This window comes from Emydura macquarii, unplaced genomic scaffold, assembly GCF_026122565.2.
Source record: "Emydura macquarii macquarii isolate MOO-44397 ecotype Brisbane River unplaced genomic scaffold, CSIRO-AGI_Emac_v2 contig_705, whole genome shotgun sequence".
NCBI lineage: Eukaryota > Metazoa > Chordata > Testudines > Chelidae > Emydura > Emydura macquarii.
Window position 1 is genome coordinate 1,996,127 of NW_027130842.1, and position 21,899 is coordinate 2,018,025.

Here is a 21,899-nt window from a genome sequence, read left to right on the forward strand (position 1 = left end):
GCCTTTAACCAGCAATGAAAATGGTCTCCAAGGTTTTACACTCTTGTTATGTTGTTGGAAAACCCACCATCGTGGGTTATTTACTCCAGAATGCACTCCAAACATTGTAAACCATTTCAAAATTCCAGGTAATCAGTTCCTCTCTGATACAGCATGTTCCAACACTTCTTTCAGCTCTATACATTTGCTTTACAATGATAATTTCAGCTTAGTGTCAGTCCCTACTATGCCCAGGATGCACTCTTTTCTTGAGTGCTTCTTGTGCTTTGTCATTTTAAATAAACCCACATTGATTAAAAATATCAGTTGAGACTAGCTTAGTGAATGTAAATCTGAATTTCAGTTTTAACATCTGCCCTCAGGAACCCTGGCCTGTGCTCATTCTTCTTGACTATGGCCTTGTTGACACAACATAATTAATTTGACCTACATTAAGTTGACATACAGCCACCACAGTAATTACTGTGGCTTTTCATGTCCACAGTACCCTCCATCTTCTGGTTGTGTGCATCCTCACCAGGAACACTTGCACAACTTAAGTGGGGCAGTGTGGGGAGCTGAGAGCCAGAGCTGTCAGCCCTGCTTGGGGCTCCTAGCTGGGAGACTGGCTGCCCCATGTTGAGAGTGTTCCCAGCTGACAGCTCCGCACAGCCTGGGTTCTCAGGTGATGTAAGTAATGCAGTGTCTACACAGACACTGCACTGCCTTATCTTCATTAACCTAAGCTCTATGCCTTTCATGGAGGTGAAGTTATTAGGTTAGTGTAGCGGGCAACGTAGAGTTAGGTCTACATAAGCCTTACGTCGATCTAACATGGTAGCATAGACCTGGCCTATGTGACTTCTGGAGTAGAAGCTGCAAGGCTCTGTTTAAAAGCACTTGCACATTTAAAAGTGCTCAAATAGGCATTTCATTAAGCAAATAAATAATAGTCATCTTAAACAAGGGCACATAGCTTAAAAATTAATTATAGCTTCTGTTGTGTGTGCATTCTGGTGTATTGTGAATATTTCACAAAGTTTGTGTCTTACAACTGAACTGCCTAAAATACATGGTACTCATTATAGACAAGGAATAAGTCAAACTTTCAAGTCGAATATTCAGTGACTATTAATTACAGCTTAATTATAGTGATTGCTCAAAATATAAAAATAAAAAACCTCATTCTACATAAAAAATGTGCACTGACTTAGGGCATTTATAGTGGGAACTTGCTGAGGGTGAAGGAATGTCTAATATTTGGTGTAGTAATTCTTAATTGGTACTTTTAAATAAATAAATAAATAAATAAATAAAAGTCAGTGCAACTTTTGGGCTCACTATAAAACCTATTTGACTTGTGGGGGGAAGCACAAGGGAGTCCTCTTTATCTAAAAGAATCCGGATTGGTCAGCATCATGATTTCCACTTCCTCTAGCTGTCTTCAGTAACTTGCTGCTAGGGGTTGAAGTGTGTGTGTGTGTGTGTGTGTGTGTGTGTGTGTGTGAAAGAAAGAGGAACATTGGGTTATTCTAGCTGATCTCAACATGCTGAACTGTTGTGGTGACCTTCTTCATGCACCAGGGTGTCCACTGGGCCACAGACACGACCACAAAGCCAACCCAATGACGCAAATCAGCAGCTGATATAAACAAGTTGACACAAACCAGAAACTAAGCTAGCAGTGAACCTCATGGGACTATAACAAAAAATAAAGAAAAGAAAACATCTTATTTTATAACTATAGAAATGCGATTGAAAGTCAGTGCATCCAATTTCACAAACAACTTAATCATGCCCTGTAATATGTGTGTTTAAGAGGTGAAATGGTCCTGTTTGTACACAGGGTGTTCCCAAAGCCTAGCATGTGGGTTGCCTTACTATTTAAAAGTACCTGAGGGGTGGTATGGGAGAATTGCTCCTTTGTGTATTTTTACTTTAGATAGGTCATGAAGATGCATGGCAGCAGGTACCCTCAATGAACTACAGGGATAATTATCTCTCCATCTCTTTATTGTTAACCAAATTCCATCATTGTATAATGATGTGCTTGCTTGCTTTTGTTACTGAATTCATCCCTCTTATGTTCTCTGCTCTTCCAAACGCCATTCCTCTTTCAGGACGTGTTACTTTATTGTTACTGTTCAGTCCTATCCCTTTTTAAGTACAAGAACACTGTCTCCTAGCCCAGGTGTATGCTAGGAGCCCCTGCCCTCCCTCAGCGAGTGAAGTAAGCTAAAGCAAAGTTTGGTTGGCATAGCTGTATCTGCACTGTGGGCTTTTGCTGGTACAGCTATGTCAGTCAGAAATCATACCCCTGACCAATGGATCTATACTGACAAAAGTTTGCAGTGCAGACCTGGCTCTAGCTACTGAACCCTATCCTTCTGCTAGGATGAGTTAGTCCCCTGATTGCTAGATCAGTTTCATTTTTCTGCCTAGATAGTATGGCTTTATTAATGAATCCTAACTAGTCACAATATTGGCTATACATGTCTCATTACCATAAAACCACTACAGAAAATATATATGGGGAACATTAAATTATTTTCCTCATATGATTGCTATACATTCTAGTTCAGAATGTCACATTTCATCTGTCTCGTTCGTTTGTTTAGCCCTACTCATTATGGGTAGCAATGGAGAGTGCAGCATTCTTGCATTAGAACACTATTAGGATGACAAATGATACACACTTTTTATAATTGTTTTATAGGCTCCCATTATAGCAGTATGATCTTATTTTTGATCACTACTTGATTTTATTATAATAGGACTGCAGAAAAGTACATTGTAAAAATCTGGATATGTACTTTGCAGGACATAAATGTCAAAGGTTAAACTATCAAACAAGTTGGAAAGGATTGAGAACTGAAGATCTGTGAGAGAGGAGAGAAAAGGAAAAAGTCTTGAATAGTGACAAGGAGGAAAAGAATAAGTCTTAGAACTTCTATTCTGATCAGCAGCCAATATTTCCAGTGCATCTTTGAACCTGACCCAAATTATCTGAAACTTTTGGGTCTGGAAACTTGAGCTAGAGGTCTCATGAGAACAGCTTTCTTGCAACTTTCAGTGATTCTTGTTTCTGGCCAAACCAAAGATTCTATGGGAACAGTCTATTTTGCTATATTGAGTCATGCCTCTGACAAGCTAAAAAGTAGAGATATGGATGAAGATGAAAATCATTTAGTGAAACAAAACTGTTAATACAGTCTTTCAAACTTCATAAGGCTTGGTTCAAGTTTTGGGTGAAAACATTATCTCTCTCAATGCAAGAACATGGGCACATATAAATGGTATTTTAAGATAGTAAATTTAAAACTGACAAAAGAAAATTCAGTTAATTTACCTGTGAAACTCACTATCACAAGAGGCTAAGACGTTATCAGAATCCCGAAAAGGCTAGACATGATGGAGCATTTATAGTTAGTTACACTAGGTGGGACTTGCCAAAGGAGTGGGGAAAGGGGTATGGGGATCCAGGCCTCTCTTTCCACTGGATCCCAGCCCAGGGCCCAAGCGGGAAAGGATGAGGAGAGTCTCAGTCCTCTCTAGCTGGTACAACAGACCAGCCTCCCCTGGGCCACTTCCTACCTCCCCTGTTCTTGCTTCAGTTTGGGTCATGGTCCCAGCACTCTGCTTCCCTCTCAGTGGAGGATTGTTCACACACACTCAATAATTCAGACAGTCAGTCTGAATGGGACTTCCTAGCTTACTTTTCAATGTCCAATTGCTCCCCCTTATGTGGAGTGGGGGAGGAGAAGAAAAGTGGATCATGTCCTTGACCACCTTGTCAGGTATTACCCAGAGTCCAGACTCTTCCCCCTCTTAGATCCCTCTGTCCCAGATGCTATAGCTTGTCTACCTTCCTGCATACAACCTCTCCTTCACTCTCACTCTGCTTGGCTGTCAGAGTTCCCTTTTAAACAGGTCCTCTATTTGGAGCATACTCTGCAGCTGCTGAGGGGTAGGGTCTTCTTGGCCCAGTACTGCTCCCTTAGTGGGGAATCTGTAAATCCCAATACACACCCTCCCTCTCAGGCTGGACATTGTGGTGTGAGTCTGTGTGCACAAGTTCCCTCTGTCCTGTGAGAATTCTGCATTCTTGTGATCTTTTCCTGCTTGGTGCAGCACCTTGAACCTGTACGGCTATAGTGAGAGGTATCATTGCATGGTCATTTATGGCATGCAGCCACTGAAGAGGTGCATGATCCATCACCAGATGAAACAGGTGGCTCCATATGTAATAGCCGGATACTTCGATAGCCCTCTTCCCTTCCAAAGCCGCCTCCTCAATTACTGAGTGAGAAATTTCTTTGTGGTGGGGGGAATTGACAATTTTCAGCTGAGGTGAAGGATTGGATATTCTCCTTCCTCTTCTTGGGACAACACAGGCTGATGTCCGAGGCATCTGTCAGCAAAATGAAGGTTTTGAAAAATCAAGGGGGAACAGTACAGGCTCCCAAATCAGTGGATCCTTCAATTTTCTGAAGGCCATGGCACAGTCATGGGCCTATTGGACCTTCTTGAGAGGGCTACTTCCTTCATCACATCTGATAACGCGGCCACAATTGTGGTGAATCCAGAAGAAACCATCTATAATACCCTGCTAATCCCCAAAACATCATACCTGCCTGTTTATGGTGGGCTTGACGCATTCTGCTAGGGCTTGGACCTTTCACACCAATGGGAGTAGGCACCTTCTCCCCACTGTATACCCCAGCTATGTCACATCCAGATTAGCTAGGCGGTAATTGGATGGGTTAGCTGTCAGTTCTCTGCTCCTAAGGGCCTGCAAAACCAACATGATATGCTTTAGACGTTGGTTCCGGAACTTGTTATAGATAATGTCACCAACGTATGCAGCTGCATATTGATGGTGAGGCCAAAGCTCCTGTTGTGCCTTCTCTAGATTCTGTCTTGTGAATTCACCTAAGGTCTTTAACTTTTCCCTCAGTCATAGCACATACTGTACTGAGTTAGTGGCCTTGAAACTCCATTCCTCCCATGTCTCACGAAGGAAGTCTAGTATTCCCCTCAGCTTTCTCTGTTAAAGTAATTTGAACAGGGGAACCCCACAGACATTGACAGGACCTCACTGATGAATAGGAGGGATGGAAACTGGCAAGGTTCCCTGGCTACAAACTTTCACAGCATAATTTTCAATCTATTGAATTGTTCCACCAACCTGTTAGATTTGGGGTGGTACATTGGTGTTCTTAAGGATTTTATTTTCAGCAGGCTGTACGTCTCCCTCATAAAGCTGGGATATAAAGTTTGCACCCTGATCAATAATAATGTCTCAGGGGATCCCTCCCAGATGAATACTTTCATAAGCTCTGAGGCAAGAGTGGATCGAAGTGGAATGGAATCGCCTCTGGGTACCGTGGGGCATAGCTTAGTATTATTAATGTGTGCTGGAAACCCGCTGCACTCTTCTAAGGGGCCTTCCAGGTCCCTTCTGATACTCTCAAATGGTCACAAGTGCAGTGGAGCCAGAAGAGTGTTCTTGCTCTCAAAATGGTGTCCTTCACACAGCGTGATAGTAATGCTGCATGGAGGATGCCATTTTGTAGAGCAAAATTGCATAGTCTGCACAACATGACCTCACACACTTGTGTGGAGGCTTTCTGCTAGTTTGCAGCCTATTCAGGATTACACCACTGCAAACAGTGTCCACACTACAGGGAGGGATATCAGGGAGGCCCAGGTGCCTTCTTGTCACTCATCCACTGGCATTCTGGGCAAGAAGTGAAGTCCTCTCTGCACTGTTACTAGGTGTCCACCTGGAGGTGAGTGTCACTTAGTCAAGTGTCTTCTCCTAACCCAGATGTCCCCTACAGAGTCTGGTGTATGCCAGTTGTAATATTTCCCATCATTATTTCTTTGCGATAAGAAGCTGCATTTTAACCTCTCAGGTCTGTTGGTCCTTCTCTGCTCTATATATTTATTTCCCTGTAACTTGGAGTGCTGCCACTGCTTCAGGAATTGTAGCTCCACCATTCCCTGTTAGCCCAGGTGCTTAACATTGGGTCATTTCTCTGCTCTTGCACAAAATCAACAATACGTAGGACTCTTTCTGGTCAGCTGGTTAAATCCTTCCTGTTATTCATCCCCCTGGAGGGAAGTTTGGCTTGCCCTTGTGGGGACATCTGTATGGGCTGATGTTCCTTCCCCAGGGTCCTCCTCCTTGTCTTTGCCTGCTAAGACTTGAAGCCTCTGAGCTACCCTGGGGACCCCCATGAAGCTAAGGGTGAAAAGTTTTTTTTTCCCTGGATGGAGCACAGAGGTGGCTCGCCTTGCGGCTGAATATTTACAACCAGAGCTATGGCTGGTGGCTATAACCATGGGAATTATATGAATACGAACAACCAGATGTCTGGCCTATTAAAAGGGCACAATGGGGGGGCCATTTGAATCAGGCAGTCCTTGAGGAACTATTTTGACAATGAGCACCAATAAGATGTCTTTGTAAACAGCACCATGCCATGCTATGACTGCTCTCTAGCTTGCACTATGTATCAATGTGAGGTGCAACCACTGTGTGCAAGAGACAAAGATTGCTTATTCTTCAGTTCACAGAGGATGTCTTTATTAAATAACAGTTATTCACAACACATGAAATGTTGGGCTGGAGGGGAAAAAGCAGAGCGGGGCAGTGTGAGCTATGACAGCTGGGTGTGAATCTAGCTATCGTTCTGGAAGCTGTCTGAAAGGGTAGAATGAAGAGGGTACCGAGATGGGTCAGGAGTTTGGTAGGAATGTGTGGGTGGAGTTTGGCGAGAGCATGGAAAGTAGTTCTGTATTAACTGCAAGGGGCGGTGGCGAGCATCCATGAATTCAATCTGCACCATTATGAGTGACTTTAGCAGCTCCATTTGCTCCCCCATAGCTTTTATCATGCACTTGTGACCTGCGATCACTTGCTCCTGGTTTTCCCTCCTCTTCTGCTTATCAATTTTCTGAATTTTGGACACTGTGTGTCTCCATACTCTTCTTTCTTTTTTTTTCTGCCACATAGAACTGGAGTTCTTGGAACATTTCCTTTTTTGCTTCTCCCTGGTCATTTTCTTATCAGCCACAGGAGTGGGGGGTGGTTTCCCTCAAGGGCACATCTGTAGAAGCACAATGAACAGAAGCATTATTGTGAGCTCAATAAAAGCATTGATGCATTACTGTAAAATACACCTCTTTCTCACTGTCCCCTGGCAAGCACACAGCTTGACGATCAACAAGGGCATGTGAATTATGTCTGGGAGGAGGGGACACTCAAGCTGGGGAAAAGGTTCTGGGTTGTTGTTTGGGGGTATTGATGCAGGTAGATGGGGACAAAAATTCAAATTGTGCCACCATTTTCCACAGGCAGGGGCCATGGAAGCTGATATCTCATTCCTGAGAGTAAGCAGGATGCTAGGGTGCATCTCCTCCATGCGAGCAGCTTCAAACTGGGTCCCTATGCCGCTTGCCTGTGTGCCACTTTGGTTCCTGCACAAGTGAATGCTGATTGGCATGGGAAAGTTTCCTACAACGGGGAAAGAAACAAAGCAGCTCTGCCAAGGAATCTCCAGCAAAGGATTGGCGAGTACCTCCAGGAAAATTTTCTAGAGATCTCTCTAGAGGATTCGCGTGAAACCTCGGTGTGCACAGCCTAGCTGAACAGGGTAACGGGAAGAACATGCAAACACAGATACTTTTGTGCATTTCTATCCCTTCAGCCAGCTGTATAATGTAACAAAGCAAAAGATGGCTGTACCTCATGTAACTGAGCAGCATCAGCTCAAACAAATCAGTTACCAGAGCTCCCCTCTCCTGCATCCTGCACACGGGGATTGAGAAGAGATCCTGGCTCCCCTGTCAGCAAACGACCCGGTCCCCTGCTCCACATTGTCCTCCAACTTGACCCCCTCATCCACAACTTCTTCGTTGGTGTTGTGTGATGTCCACTACCCCTGGGCCTCGGGAGATATCCACTGGTCTCGTGGAGGTGGGGTCGCTACTGAGGATGGCTTCCAGCTCCTTCTTGAAGTGGCAGGTCTTTGGCACCGCTCCAGAATGATGGTTTGACTCCCTAGCGTTTTGGTACCCCTGCTGCAGCTCTTTGATTTTCACACGGCAATGCACTGTGTCTCATTCATAGCCCTTCTTTGCCATTAAATGAGAAATCTGACCGCAAGTATCATAGTTCCTTCAGATAGAGCGCAACCAAGGCTGCGCAGCCTCCTCTCTCCAAATGCTGATCAGATCCAGAAGCTCCAGTGTGCGTCAAGCGGGAGAGCGTTTGGTGCATGGTGCCGCCATGGTCGGCTGGGAAGATGAGATGTGAGCTCTCCACGCCAGCCAAAGAGGAAGTAGAATTTCAAAAATTCCTGGGACTTTAAAGGGAGAGGGGCAAATGGCTGCAGGGCAGCAGAGTTCAAACTGACATTGTGGACATTGTGGGATGCTTCCTGGAAGCTATTTACCACGACATAACCAAGCGTGGTGTCTACACTGTTGCTTTGTCACTAAAAGTTTGATGCAAAAAGCTCTACTTCTCTTGTCGAGGAGTTGGGTCGGCGGGGGGGAGTGGATTGGAGTATGTACAGCAGCACTATTTTGGTGCAAAAAGCTGACTTTTTGTCAACAAAAGCCTCTCATGTAGACCAGGCCTAAGTTTCCCAGATCTGGGAAAAGCTCTGTGTAAGCTAGAAAGTTTGTCTCTCGTCAACAGAAATAGGTCCAATGAAATACATTCCCTCCTTCACCCTGTCCCTCTGCTTGGTTGTCATTGTCCCCTTTTAAGCTATGTCTATACTATATTCTAATCTTTGATACTTGTGAGTGAGTTTTGATATTATCCAAACCCTTTGTTGAAATGTCAGCCTCACGTGTAGTTCAGGGTATGCTATTTCTTTATGTTAATACAAATGATAGACCATTGCAATGGATAAAAGCATTAGTGAGCTCTAGTGTTAAGTAGCTTCAGTATTTAAGGCTCAGCTAATTATACAGGTAACTCTTTTTTTATTCAGATGAAAGCTATTTCTTCATCAAAGCCTTAGAACCTACTCTTGAACTAACTAAAACTTTCTATTTTAATATGGATTCTCAGAGGATTCGAGTCATTCACTAGACTGAAGGATTCCTCTGCGCTTTTTTTCATTGTAACTTTGCTCTTGGCATGCCCTCCTGGTCTAGCAGACACCTTTCTAAAGGCTTAATCCATAGGAACTTGTAGAGGATGGAAGAGCCTGCATACATACCTCTTTTGATTTAATTTCTTGAAGCTTTTTTAAATTTGCTGTTAAAACCCTTGTACTTTCACACAGCCCTAAGTGACAAAAAGAGTGAGAGAATCTGTCTCCATTGACAATGCATCTCTAACTCATGCTGCCAGACATGGCAAAACCTGCTAACCCAGGTAATAGTCTATGTGCAACCTATGCTGGATGCAGTCTATGCTTGCTGCAACACCGTGTGCACAGAACCATGAACACAGGGCTGCTAGGAAAAATCTCCCCCACACTCTTCCAGCTTAGTTTGCTCTTACAACATAACTGAAATTATTTTCTTCTTAATCCTTTATTGCCTTTTGGGAACTTCTAGTTTAACAACTTCATCAAGCTATTTAGCTGAGGTTAGTCCTACTTTGAGCAGGGGGTTGGACTAAATGACCTCCTGAGGTCCCTTCCAACTCTATGATTCTAAGAAGAATAGCTTAAATTTCACTTCACAAGGATTTTTTTTTAAGGCAACAACAGTATTCGTAAACGAAGTATTGTCTCCTAAAGCAAGGAGATCTAGGGCCTGATCCAGCTTCTATTGTAGTCTATGGGAGCAGGATTTAGCCCTTGGTTATATTAGCTAATCATAAGTAAGGATAAGACTATTTCACTTCTATGGAAAAAAACTCCTTCAGTTTCTGCCCCGTGCCCTAGGGCAGCAGGGCCAAATCTGTCAGCTTCTGAGAGCTGCAGGGACCCTGGAGCTCTCAGCTGCTGCAGGCTGTGAGAGTCCTGGAGCTCTCAGCATGGGGGACAGCAGGCACCCAGCAGTGACAGGGGTACCCCCTGTGGCTCTGAGGTGGTGGCGGGGGGAGGGGTTCTCCATGGCTCCAAGCTACCACAGGGGTACCTTGGAGCTTGGAGCTGTGGCTGGCAGTGATTGCTAGATCCTTCCCCTCCTGCAGTGGGGCTAGGCTCTCATCCCTGTCTCGGGCTTCAGTAGTGCCCGCTCAGCATTTCCCCCCCCATCCTCCCTGCCCCATTATTTTTAGTAGAAGTCACAGACAGGTCATGGGCTTCCGGGACCTTTTTATGTATTGCCCATGACCTATCTGTGACTTCTACTAAAAATAACCATCATAATCATTCTATCACTTGTTCTGCCTTCCACAGCTCGGTTCCTTCCCACTCCTTGTCAATCCCCAAAATCCCATGCCTCTTCACTCAGGCCAGAATGTTTGTCTGGTTGTTTTTTTTTTGGGCCTCATCAAAAACCCACTGAAGATAATGGCTTTGGATCAGGTCATTAATGCCTGCAGGCTATTCTGATACAACTGCATGCCTGAGACTGCCTTTCTGATCCCATCACCTTCTGCCCCTTTAAACTTCTTCAGAAAACACTTCTTCAAGGAGTCTTGTTTGTGTGCATATGACAGGAAAAGAAGCAGTTGCCTGGGAGCATAATACATGTATCTTGAGGGTTACATAGGGTATCTGCAGAAAAGATATATATCAGTGTCTGTGTTAGTTCTTCCCATGCCAGTCCCTCCCTACATTATCTTCTTGTTCTTGACTTAATTTAAATTGTAAACTCTGGGCTGGAGACTGGGGGAAGAGGATTCTGGCCAAGATTTTCAAAAGCAGTGATTCTGGGTGTCTGAAGTTCTTGTGTGCCCAATTCAAGAGTCTTGAAAGGTGCCTGACTTTTCAGAAAGTGCTGAGAACTGGCCGAGAACCCTCAGAAAATCAGGCCCCTTTAAGGTATCTCAGATAGGTCACTCAAAACTGAGACACCCTAAATTATTATTCACTTCATCTTGAGCTTTGTTTTATAAAGGTCCATGTATGGTTTGTAGCCCTTTTTATAAGAACCATTGTGGTTCAGCTTTTGTCAAGTGTGTCCTTGCTTGACCGAGCTCCCTGCAGCAATAGTGCTTATAACAGTAACTGAATCACTGTATATTTTTAATGATGAAGCTACTGGATTCCTGAAATGATTTTCATCTTCCCATTAGTAATGGGCAAACCTCAAAAGATTCTGAGGCCCAGATGGGTTCCTATAATCATCCAAAATTGGGCTGAAAATCTTCTGAGAACAGATACTCTCATGAGACTCATGGTATTTCCTGTTTCTCATCAGGCCAGAAATACAGTACCAGAAGAACAGCCTTTCTGTTCGTACTGTATTATGATATTTATGGCTGGAACCAGGAAGTGCCACAGTGTATAAAAATGAAAACAAACAAACAAAGTTAATGGAACCTTTTCAAACCTCAGAAAAGGTTCATATTTGGTTTGAGTTGTGGGCGAAGGCTTGGGTCAAGTGCCTCTTGATTTATTTAAACACGTTCACCCCTCCCAAGTCCTGTAGTGTATTTTTGTTCACAATTAAAGACTAACGTGCTGCTTTTTGAAGTCAAGCCCATGCTTTTTATAAAGCTCTCTGTTATAAAACTGACATAAGTCTGTTATATTTGCTTTCAACAAAATAATCATAATCCAGCACCTCTCTGACTAAAAATGCTTGCATCCCCCTGAGAGTGGTTAAAAAATATAATGTCCTGTAGGTTAAACTGGGGCCTACAACATTCTCTTGCAACCTATTTTAGTGATTTTTATTTAAAATGTTTCCAGTTGCACAAGCTGGGTACATCCACGCAATTTAATAGAACAAATGACAAAAGCCAGACTCAAATCTCAAGCCTAACACAAAAATACTTTTAGACATACAGTATCAGAGTGTGTGTGTGTGTGTGTGTGTGTGTGTGTGTGTGTGTAATACATTTATAAACTTTATATTGAAATGTACTTAAAATGCCCTCCAAAAAGTGCTTCTAGGGGTGTCTTCTTTGAGAAGCAGAGTTTCTCTGGCTATTTATATCTCAAGTGTATTCCAGCTGTATCAGTCTTAGTCTGTTGTTTCCACCTTGCTGCTCACGTGGTTTTGCTGTGGTGAATATGTGCGTAAATGAGGTTTCCTTGTGGCTTTTCTGCAGATACTGGTAAGTTACAGATTATGCAAGGTAGCAAGACCGTTTGCCATTCCGGATGTAGAGAGAACTAAATGACCTCTGAAATGCACTGTTTAAAATCTTTCTCTCCCTGTTGCTGTAGATCAGAGTCCTGGAGAAAACCTAGTGTGAGTCCCAAGAACCTTGCCTCAAAGAATTTTGTCCATGAGTGTATTTTGTGTTACACTGTATAAAGCTTTCTTGTAAGAAAGATAATCAAACAGAATCATAGCCGATTATGCTATGGCAGCTGCTAACTTAAAATTTCAAATTTAAAAGAAGCACCTTTAACCCACTCCCCAAATAAAACCTAAATATTTCAGTCTTGTTTCTGACTTCTAGGGTTCTTCACTAGTTTTGTGAGCTTGGATCCCTTCCTATACTGAGTATAAAGCTTTCCCACCAACAGTGGTAATGTCTGTGTGAGAGTTACATTTGTCAGAAAGCAAAAGAAGGGGTTTACCAGACCTAATAAGCCTGCTCCTAGTCCCACTCCCATTGAAGTCCAATTGCACAACTTACTCTGGCCCAGTGAGACAAATGCAATGAGGAAAAGAAGTTCAAGGGAGAACCTTGGTAAATCTAGTAAACAATATACACTTTGGGGCTAAGATTCTGGGCTGCATTAAAGCACTCCCACGCCCCTACTGCAAAATTGTTCTTTTCTATAGTTAGCATCTTCAATGGTGTAAAGCCATTTTGATTAACTTCTAATTGGTTTTCTTTACAATCTGCTCCTGTTCTAACAATAACATTTTTTAGGCCCCAATCTCACAAGGACTTATGAAGGACTCCTCTTTAAGCACACTAGTCCCATTTTGAAGTAAATAGGGACTATTTAACTTTTTAAGCAAAGTAAGTGTGTGAATAAGTCTTTGCAGGACTGGGCCCTGAGATTGTATCAGTCTCCTCCTCATCACCTAGGCCCAGATCCACAAAAGAACTTAGGTGTTACAACTCTGAATGTTGTGGCACCTAAAACTTAGGTGTCTAGAAAATCACAGGAACAATACTGAAATCCACAAAGCCTAAGTTCAGTGCTTAGGCTCCCTATACAATGAATGAGGAGAGGTAAGCACCTTAAAATGTGACCTACAAACCCAGGACACTGGGCAGGTAGCCACCTAAGCATCTCCTATTCGCTAGCTTAGAACAGGGATGTGTACCGAGCCCCACCCTTCTCACCAAGGTAGGCACCTCCTTTCAGCCCGGACTTATCTCTCCTAGCAATCCGCAAACAGGGACCTCTCTTCTAGAATCAAGTGGCTTAGTGTCTTTTAAGTAGCTTCTTATAGGAATGAGTTAGGCACCTGCCTGACTCCACACAAAAACTCCAGAGGAGGTGGGGTGCTGCTCCCCTTATAACTTTTAGCTCAGTGGTTAAAGAACTCACATGGGCTTTGAGAGACCTGGGCTCCCTCAGTCTCTCCCGTTGAAGCTGTTTGACTGTGGATAAATAAACAGGAGGAGACTGAGGGAGTCCCACGTCTGAATATCCCATAGCTCAGTAGCTAGAGAGCTCTCCTGCAAGGTGGGAGATTCCTGTTCAAATCCTCTTCTTCCCCTCCCTGCAGTTAAGGGTGGAACTGAACCTGAGCCTATCATGTCCCAGGCTCTAACCAGTGGCCTACAAGTCATAAGGTGCAGAGCTGCACCACCTCCTCCAGCCAGATTTTGATTGAGACCTGATGCAGTAGGCGGTCTCCTAACACACACACTGAATTGGGCCCTGTATGTGACTTAAGTGGATGAATGCCTATTGTCCCCCAGTTCATTAATTGCTCTGGGCCTTAGTGATGGGCCTGGTAATTTTCATAGGATGTTTTCTACTGTAGCTCTACGGGAATGGCAGGTTTCAGGGCTGGTGTCTGGCTTGAGGCTAGCAGCCACAATCATCTGAAAAATATGAAATGTTTATGTAATTGAGCAAAAATATATTTTTAAAAGAATTTAAATTATAATTCACAATTAGACATCTCTTGTGAATCTTGCCACTCTGACATGGCTATTTGCTGATTTACCTGATAATCAGCTGTAGATTTTAGGTTATAACTTCAATGACTCTACATTTGGCATCCCATGGAAATTGGATATTGGTGGAATGATGTGACTTTCTATTATGGAAAAAACATTTCAAAATTGGGTGATGCCCAAATGGTTGTCACTTCAGCCAGCAATTCCCAGGATTGATGGGTAAAGTGCTTATCCATAACATTCATTCATTGTCTGCTGGTGCTCTGTGAGGTGGGGGAAAATATATATAATCATTCCCTTTAAAGTGACAACATAAAATTGATTAGTGTAACTTGCTTTTCCATGCTGTCTTATAGTTGTTTAGAAAGATACTGTAGCTAGGTAGCCAAGTGCAATGGTGACTTTAACCACTAGAGCAAAACATAACTTTGAACTTTTAAATTCTCTTTACTGTATTTTAAGTTTCTCACAGACATTAAATAAAGTTAGTTTTCTAACCATGTTTGGAAACTTGGTTTTCTGTTACTGTTTGGGTTTTTTGTTTTGTTTGATTTTTTTTTCAGCTAAAAAAAAGGCAAAGTATACCTCATAACTAGGACATGTGCTGCTCTGCTATTGGAGACAGAAAATGAAGACCAGGAAGAAATTAGAAAGAGTTAGTATTTTAACTGGAGTCTGAAATAGGTCTTAAAAACAAACTGTCTCAACGATTATCTCTGTTTTGTGGTATGCTTCCAGTTGAAGTCATCCAGGTTAATAGTGACTAACAGTTATTACAATCCATTTGTAATAGACCCACAGCTTCCACATCCAAGGCAGGAAGGGATTAATGGGCTAGTGAAGGCCCAGTCAGTCCAAATCAAGACACCTGGAGCAGGAGGCATGCTTTTCAGCTTTTTAAAAGGAAGAGCTCTGGATGGGTAAGTGGGCAACCAGTGTCTGCTTGCTGACATGGGGCAAGACTGGTATGTAGCAGGACTTCTGGAGCAAAGGGAAGAGCTTATGTTGGACTGTGAATGCCCTTGGAAGGGGTAGAACTGTAAGCTGCTCTGTTCTTGAAGACAGAAAAAGCTGGAGGCCTTAGCCTCTGCTACCCAGAAGACTCTGGAGGCTGGGTGGAGCAGTGGAAGACCAACTAGGAAACTAAGGCTGGGTGGCTGCTGCACTGAACAACGCTGCAAGAGGGTGCACCAGTAAGCATGTACTCCAACATCATGGCTCATGGGGTACTTTTCCACAGCTCGCAGTGGGTGAGCAGCAAGCTGAAGGGAAGGGGGTGTATGATATGTGAAGGGTTCTGCTGAAGGCTAAGGGTTTGGAAGGCAGAAAGTTTTCCACCCTTCCTCACCCCCCAACACACACACTCTGCTTCCCTGCTGGAATAAACATTCTTCACCCAAAGGAAGAATTCCAAAGACACTGTCCTCTTTGCAGCTTGTGCCATGTGAACAACTTTTCTATATCTCACTGTCCTGTTGACTCCTTTCGCCTTTAAAAATGTAGTTGAAAGCATATTTTCCATCTTGTTATACCTCTTAATTTCTCTCACTCCGCTGTTCTTGAGGTCTAACACGTGTCTTGAGCTACACTAGGTGTGAAAAATACACTACAGCCTTATGTTGCAGAGAATCTTAGATAGAAAGAACTGAGCAGAAAGTCCAAGGGTCAGAAACTGGAGTCACATTGTTAGAGAATGAAACAGATTGAAATACCTCTTCAGCATGTACTTCTGCTCTCAGCCTGCTTGTAGACTAACACATGCATTTTAATGATGAATCGAAGTGTGGGTGGGTGGGTGTGGGAGGGGGAGGGAGACATGGATAACGTTTAATGACAAAACATTCACCAACAGGGACTATTTTACAGTAAACAAATACAAGAACATTTTTAACATCCACTGCAATTAGGGAAAACTTCTGCTGGCTTATTCATGTACCTGCCTATCTCCCTGCCTCATCAGTGCTTTATCTCTTTACATCTCTCATCATTCTTCATACTTCTATATCCTGAAGCGTGCTTCTGGTCTGAAAAGAGACTATAAAAGTGGCTCTTCTTAGTCAGCTGATCTTTGCCCTCAATGTATCCAGAGTCATACATGGTTATTTTAATGACAAATGTGGGTTGTGTTTTTTTTTTTTTTTTAAATATACCGAGTCTCTCAAATTCCTTTTAATAATGTAGAACCAACACAGCTATAATACTGTGAGCTGAATTCTATTCTGTTTGATTCAACCTCAGCAGAATGGTGATATTCCAGCTGCAAGACCAATACCTACTCTCAGTTGCAAGGTTAATTACACAGGTGCAACTGAGGGTAAAATCTGGCCTACAGAAATTTTATTTTTATTGATGATGAAGCCAGAAAGAACCTAGTTTGAGTCTCCTATCCTGAACCTGTTTGCAGGATTGACAGCTGGGGGGTGGAGGGGAATTCACTGGTAAACAGAAAATTTGATGTGATTTGTGTCTCTGAGTTCACGTGCCATTCTTAAAGTTTCTTCCCAGTGTAGAATCAGACGAACTTATTTCCCATGATTATTTGTTACTAATTGTAACTCTCTCTCTAGCTGTATAATTGGTAAAACATTTGAGAGAGTTATTTTAGATAAATGAAAATCTAAGGACCAGTCATGAATTTACCTTATTTATGGCAAAGGATACAGGCAGGCATATACAATAGTTCAGTGGATGCAACTTTATTTTTTATGTCAAGGAACTTCTGGAAGTACAGAGTAGCCCTCTATGCAGGATGGTATCTCTAGGGCATTAAAATACTAGTCACACAGCATACACAGGCTAAATTGTTATTAGCTTTGTGCAAGTGAACTAGACTCAGGCCAAGGGAAAAGGTCATAAAAAGCCTTTCCTTCCTCCTTGCACTTCTAAGCAAGAATCTAGTAACAATTCTAGTCCTGGTTCTTAAAGGACTACTCTTGGCTGGAACCAAAGAGGGAGAAGGTTGTGGGGACATGTTTATGATCAGAGTTGGCCTGGTACAAGGTGTACCCTCCACAGGTGGTTTCTGAACTGCTCTGGACTGTATGCCTTGTTCTTTCTGGTCCTCCCAACTTGACTTTCTGGCATCATGACTCATCTTGACTCCTGGTGTCTGACTTGTGGTTCTGATCTACAGTTTGTCTCCTGCTTCTGATCGCCCAGTATCCTGACCCCCCACTTGACTCTTAATTATGAACTCTGGCTTTAGATTTGGCTGCCTGTGACCCATCCGACAAAGAGCAAATGTGAAGTTATACATTGAAATAAAGAATGTACAGGACTGAGGACTCTGAAAACTTGAGGGTCACAAGGGAAAAAGGGCTGAACATGAGTTTCCAGCATGACGCTGTGTTCGAACAGGCTAATGTGATCCTTGGATGTATAAACAGAATATCGAGTAGGAGTAGAAGTTGTTTTCTCTTTATTTGGTAGTGGCATGACCACTACTGGAATACCGTGTCCAGTTCTGATGTCCACAATTCAAGAAGGATGTTGATAAATTGGAGAGGATTCAAAGAAGAGCCATGAAAATGATTAAAAGATTAGAAAACATGCCTTATTGTGAAAGATTCAAGGAGCTCAATCTACTTACCTTAACAAAGAGAAGGTTAAGGTGTGAGTGCAGGGTGAATAGAAAACTCTTAAAGCTAGCAGACCCAGTCTAAAAAGATCCAATGGCTGGAAGCTGAAGAGAGAGACACAGATTAGAAATAAGGTGTACATTTTTAACTATAAGGGGTAATTAAACAATAGAATAAATGGATGAATAGAATAAATGAATGAATAAATAGATGGATTCTCCATCACCTGAAGCCTTTAGATAAAAATCCATCTAGATTTAAAAAGCTATGCTCTAATTCAAACAGGAATTAATTCAGGGAAGTCCTATGGCCTGTGTTATGCAGGAGGTCGAACTAGACGATCTGACCTTTTTTATAACTTATGAATTTACAGCAGTGAAGAACTCCTATAACAGCTGTGTCTTGCTCTGCCCCAGCCTGTGACACACAGTGGAGTGAGGTGGCTGTCTCGGCTGTCTCCACCGGCTTTATACCAGTAGGGAGTTCCCCTCTGTAAGAGGATCTCTCCACTGACACTTTGCAGCTCAAATGTATCTATTTTGCACCACAAATGATTGGATCATAATGCAGAATCTGGGTCACTATATTTTCCATAGGATTGTTAATGATTGTTTAACATCAAAATACTAGTCACAAAATACTGACGCTCACTTAAAAATTTCATATTTTGAAAATTTTAAATGACCAGGAACATTTTTCAACCAATTCTAAACATTACACACACATCTGCCCAAAAATGATATCTTATAAGCCACTGTAAAGCTGCATAGTTTAATACAAAAAATCATGTATCTGAGCAGAGCAGTGCTTACTCATTACAGGAAAGCCTTATGGTTTACCTTCTATCCGTAATGGAAACTTGTCTTTTCAGCAGGTTTTCTTCCTGCTGTAAAATGAAATTCAGAAAAGGTGTCTGTTTTAATGTAAGTATAATTCTTATGCTCTCTAACCCTGTAAAGCAGATTTGTACCTTGTCAGTGACTTCCTTAGAAAAGTGTGGGTGTTTGGGGTGGGAGGAATGGGGATTCCTGTGACACAAAAAATCTACCAGAAGCTGAGGGCAAGAGCTTCCAATTGTATTTTGTCCTTTTTAGTACAATCTACATACTTCCAGATTATAGCCAGGAACAGAAAGAAAGTATAGATGCATGAGAAGATGAAAACAGCCAAACAAATTTACTATACTTCAGTTTTTAGAGATTCCAGCGTTGGGCTCGCTTTCAGTCCAGGGTGAAGGTTTAGGCCAGTTCTTATTTAATTTGTACAAGTTCATTCCTCACTAATAAAAAATGTGTGCATGTAACAAGACTGTTTCCTGTGCCGAGGAGAACCAAGAATATAGGGTCAGCTTGATCATCCCTGCAGCAGGGCTCCCTTCAATGGATTTTGTAAGAGGAAATTTCAACAAGAGTCCCTTGCCATATTGTCCAATTGGGGGGTGAAGTGGGGCTGGTAGAAAAAGGATGCAAAACCTTAGCCTCAAATATAGCAGACTGGCTGCATTAGCTCTTCCTTGTAATCTCCATTGAGCACAGGGATTTGCTCTTTCAGCCTACCAGGTCCCCACCACTCATATGTGCAGATCCCCAGACAAACAGAGAGAGGTCTCTATTTGGCAGGGAGGTGTTGCTGTAGAGGTGACTGAAACCTCATTTCATGCACGATGAGGAGATCCATGAGCCAAGGGTCTCCTCCATTATGGATATGAGCACTACTGTTCCTCACACTATTCTCTTAGAAGTGGTCTAACTGGGAAGACTAAAATATAAGGGTGGGGTATGTGTGAGAGAGAGAGAGATAAGGGAAACCTTTTGGGGGTGTGTGAGAGAGAGAACACATCACTGGTGAAGCTAAAGGCACAGGATAAGTGATATTTTTAGCATTCCTAGAAGAGTATTTTTTTCCCCACCAGGAGCATCAGCCTGCAGCGTACACAACTTTCCTGAGATCAGTTAATTGTACCCACACCCATCTCATCCACCCCTGGAGATTGTGATTGAATAGAAGGATTTCCTGGAATAAATTTACAGTATAAGCGTTGACCAAAATGTTAATAAATGACTGCAGGGCAGTTATTGAACATATATCAGTTGTCAAAATCCTCATCTGCCCTGTTCATTATGCATTAGGTCAATTAAAAGGGCTAGTACATATTTGTGTTTGGTTTTTTTTTCTTTGGACAGAGGTACAGTAAAGAGGAAGTGTCAGGGTAAGGTCTGGAGTTCAAAGGACGTATCCTAGATTAGGATGTTAGTTGCAGCTAGTATTCCATTATTGCTGAAAGAAAAGTTTGTGCCTCTGCACATACAATGACTCTGAAAAATGTAGAAGAGCTGTATGGGTCTACTGGACAAAGCACTGAATTAGACCCAAAAGATCTGGGTTCTATTCCTAGCTCTGCCACCAGCTTGATAGATGATTTTAGGCTCTGAGATAAAGTGACTTGCTGTTTCCTCTCCACCCTTTGTTTGTCCTGTCTATTTAGACTGTAAGATCTTTGGGGAGGGATGGTTAGTTAGCAACTAGCACAGTGCTGTGCTAGTTCTGGCTGTGGTCTCTTAGCACCACTGCACTATAACCCCTAAATAATAATGCACAGCAGCATGGAGACTTTACATTTCCTTTCTTCTACAGGAAGGAAAGGTCCCAGTAAACTCTGCCTCCTCTAGAATAATATAACTTTTTATATATTTCTTTTAAAATGTGAACAAAATCCTAATATTCTGGGAAGTGGTCACTTCACTAATACATAATGATCTAACTGATTTAATACCTGGATGTTGTTCTATGTCAAATATATTGCATTTGCTATATGTCATTGTACATCTTGGCCCATTTTCCCCAGATTAACTTCACAAGATGCTGAAAAGACTTTTGATCACCCAGAGTGGGTCAATCTACCTGAAATACTTCAGCAATACAAACAATTAGTGACATCAGTTTATTAACAAAAATAACTTGTTCCTTAAGAAAAACTGAAGATGCTTTTTTTTTTTTTTGGGGGGGGGGGGGTGGCTCAGAAAACATCTTAAAAATACAGTTCCCTTTTAAACTTCAAACCTGCTCTGGAATGCATCCTTAATGAAAACTGCCATTGCTATGGTGTGGGGTGTTTTGGGTGTGTGTGGAGGGGCGGGGGAATGAGTTACAGATTACCCAAAATATGGAATTGGTAAGAAACATGCAGAACCCACAAACTTTGTCACTCTTTTGTTAGCATACAACTGAATTGTCAGGGAAGGCTACAAAACTCTTCCCTTGAACACATACTTTTGTGATGACAAGTACAGTATCTTGCTAATAGCAGATCGAGGGTGCTTTTCAAACTTTTGCCCAAGTGAGTTAGGAATCTAAAGCTTTGTCTATGTGGGATTTTTTTGGAATAACCTAAGATGTGAATTTAAAATGATATAGCTCTTGCACTTACTTGCTCTCTCTCCCCCCCTATTCTGGCTTTTAACTTATCTCTTGGGAAGGGGGGGAAAAGCCACTCTTCTAGTAGAATAAGAGTGCCAATGCTATCTGTAACAATATTATAACTGGAAAACTTTCCCATGTAACCAAGGGCCTCATTCCACTGAACGTCAGACTTAGGGCAAAACTTTCAAAAGCACTGAAGTGATTTAGGAGCCTAAGTCTTAGTGGGGTACATTTATCCATATTCTGAATATATGGCACACACAGAAAAAGCAGTCCAGTTTCCCATATGGGTGGTGTGCATAATATTAAATTGCCCCTAGAAAGTAACAGAAGCAACCTAAAGCTCCTGTTGTCAATAAATGAGCACGAGGGGTAAGATTCTCCTTTGTGCAGAGGGCAATTACAGGGCCCATACACTAATTAAGTAGGATTTAAACATGATGTAAAAAGTAGTAGTGGTATGATGTATAATTGCATATAATGGGCCAAATTCTGCTTTTACACAAGTACTATCCCCACTGATTTCAGTGGGGATGCAAAATTCCTATTGACATCAATGGTTCAGAATGTCACCCCATGAAGTTGAATTGTTACCTATATATTTTGAAATTCTTATTGTCTTAATGGTGGGTACTGGTACTGTTATGTGGGGAGTACCACGTCTTCTGCCTGCAACCCCCCACAACAAAATTTGGTCCCTATGCCTCCTATCTGACATCAATAAACTTAACCTC

At 42.3% G+C, this 21,899-nt stretch overlaps 2 long non-coding RNA genes across 2 annotated transcripts in view; both read left to right on the plus strand.

The window, feature by feature from the left end:
* Positions 1 to 21,899, plus strand: part of LOC137149145 (uncharacterized) — a 57,346-nt gene that overhangs the window by 10,553 nt on the left and 24,894 nt on the right. The window lies entirely within an intron of this gene.
* On the plus strand, positions 31 to 19,964 carry LOC137149146 (uncharacterized). Its single transcript, XR_010918677.1, has 3 exons — positions 31 to 128; positions 18,620 to 18,668; positions 19,658 to 19,964. It is a non-coding gene; the product is annotated as an uncharacterized lncRNA (long non-coding RNA).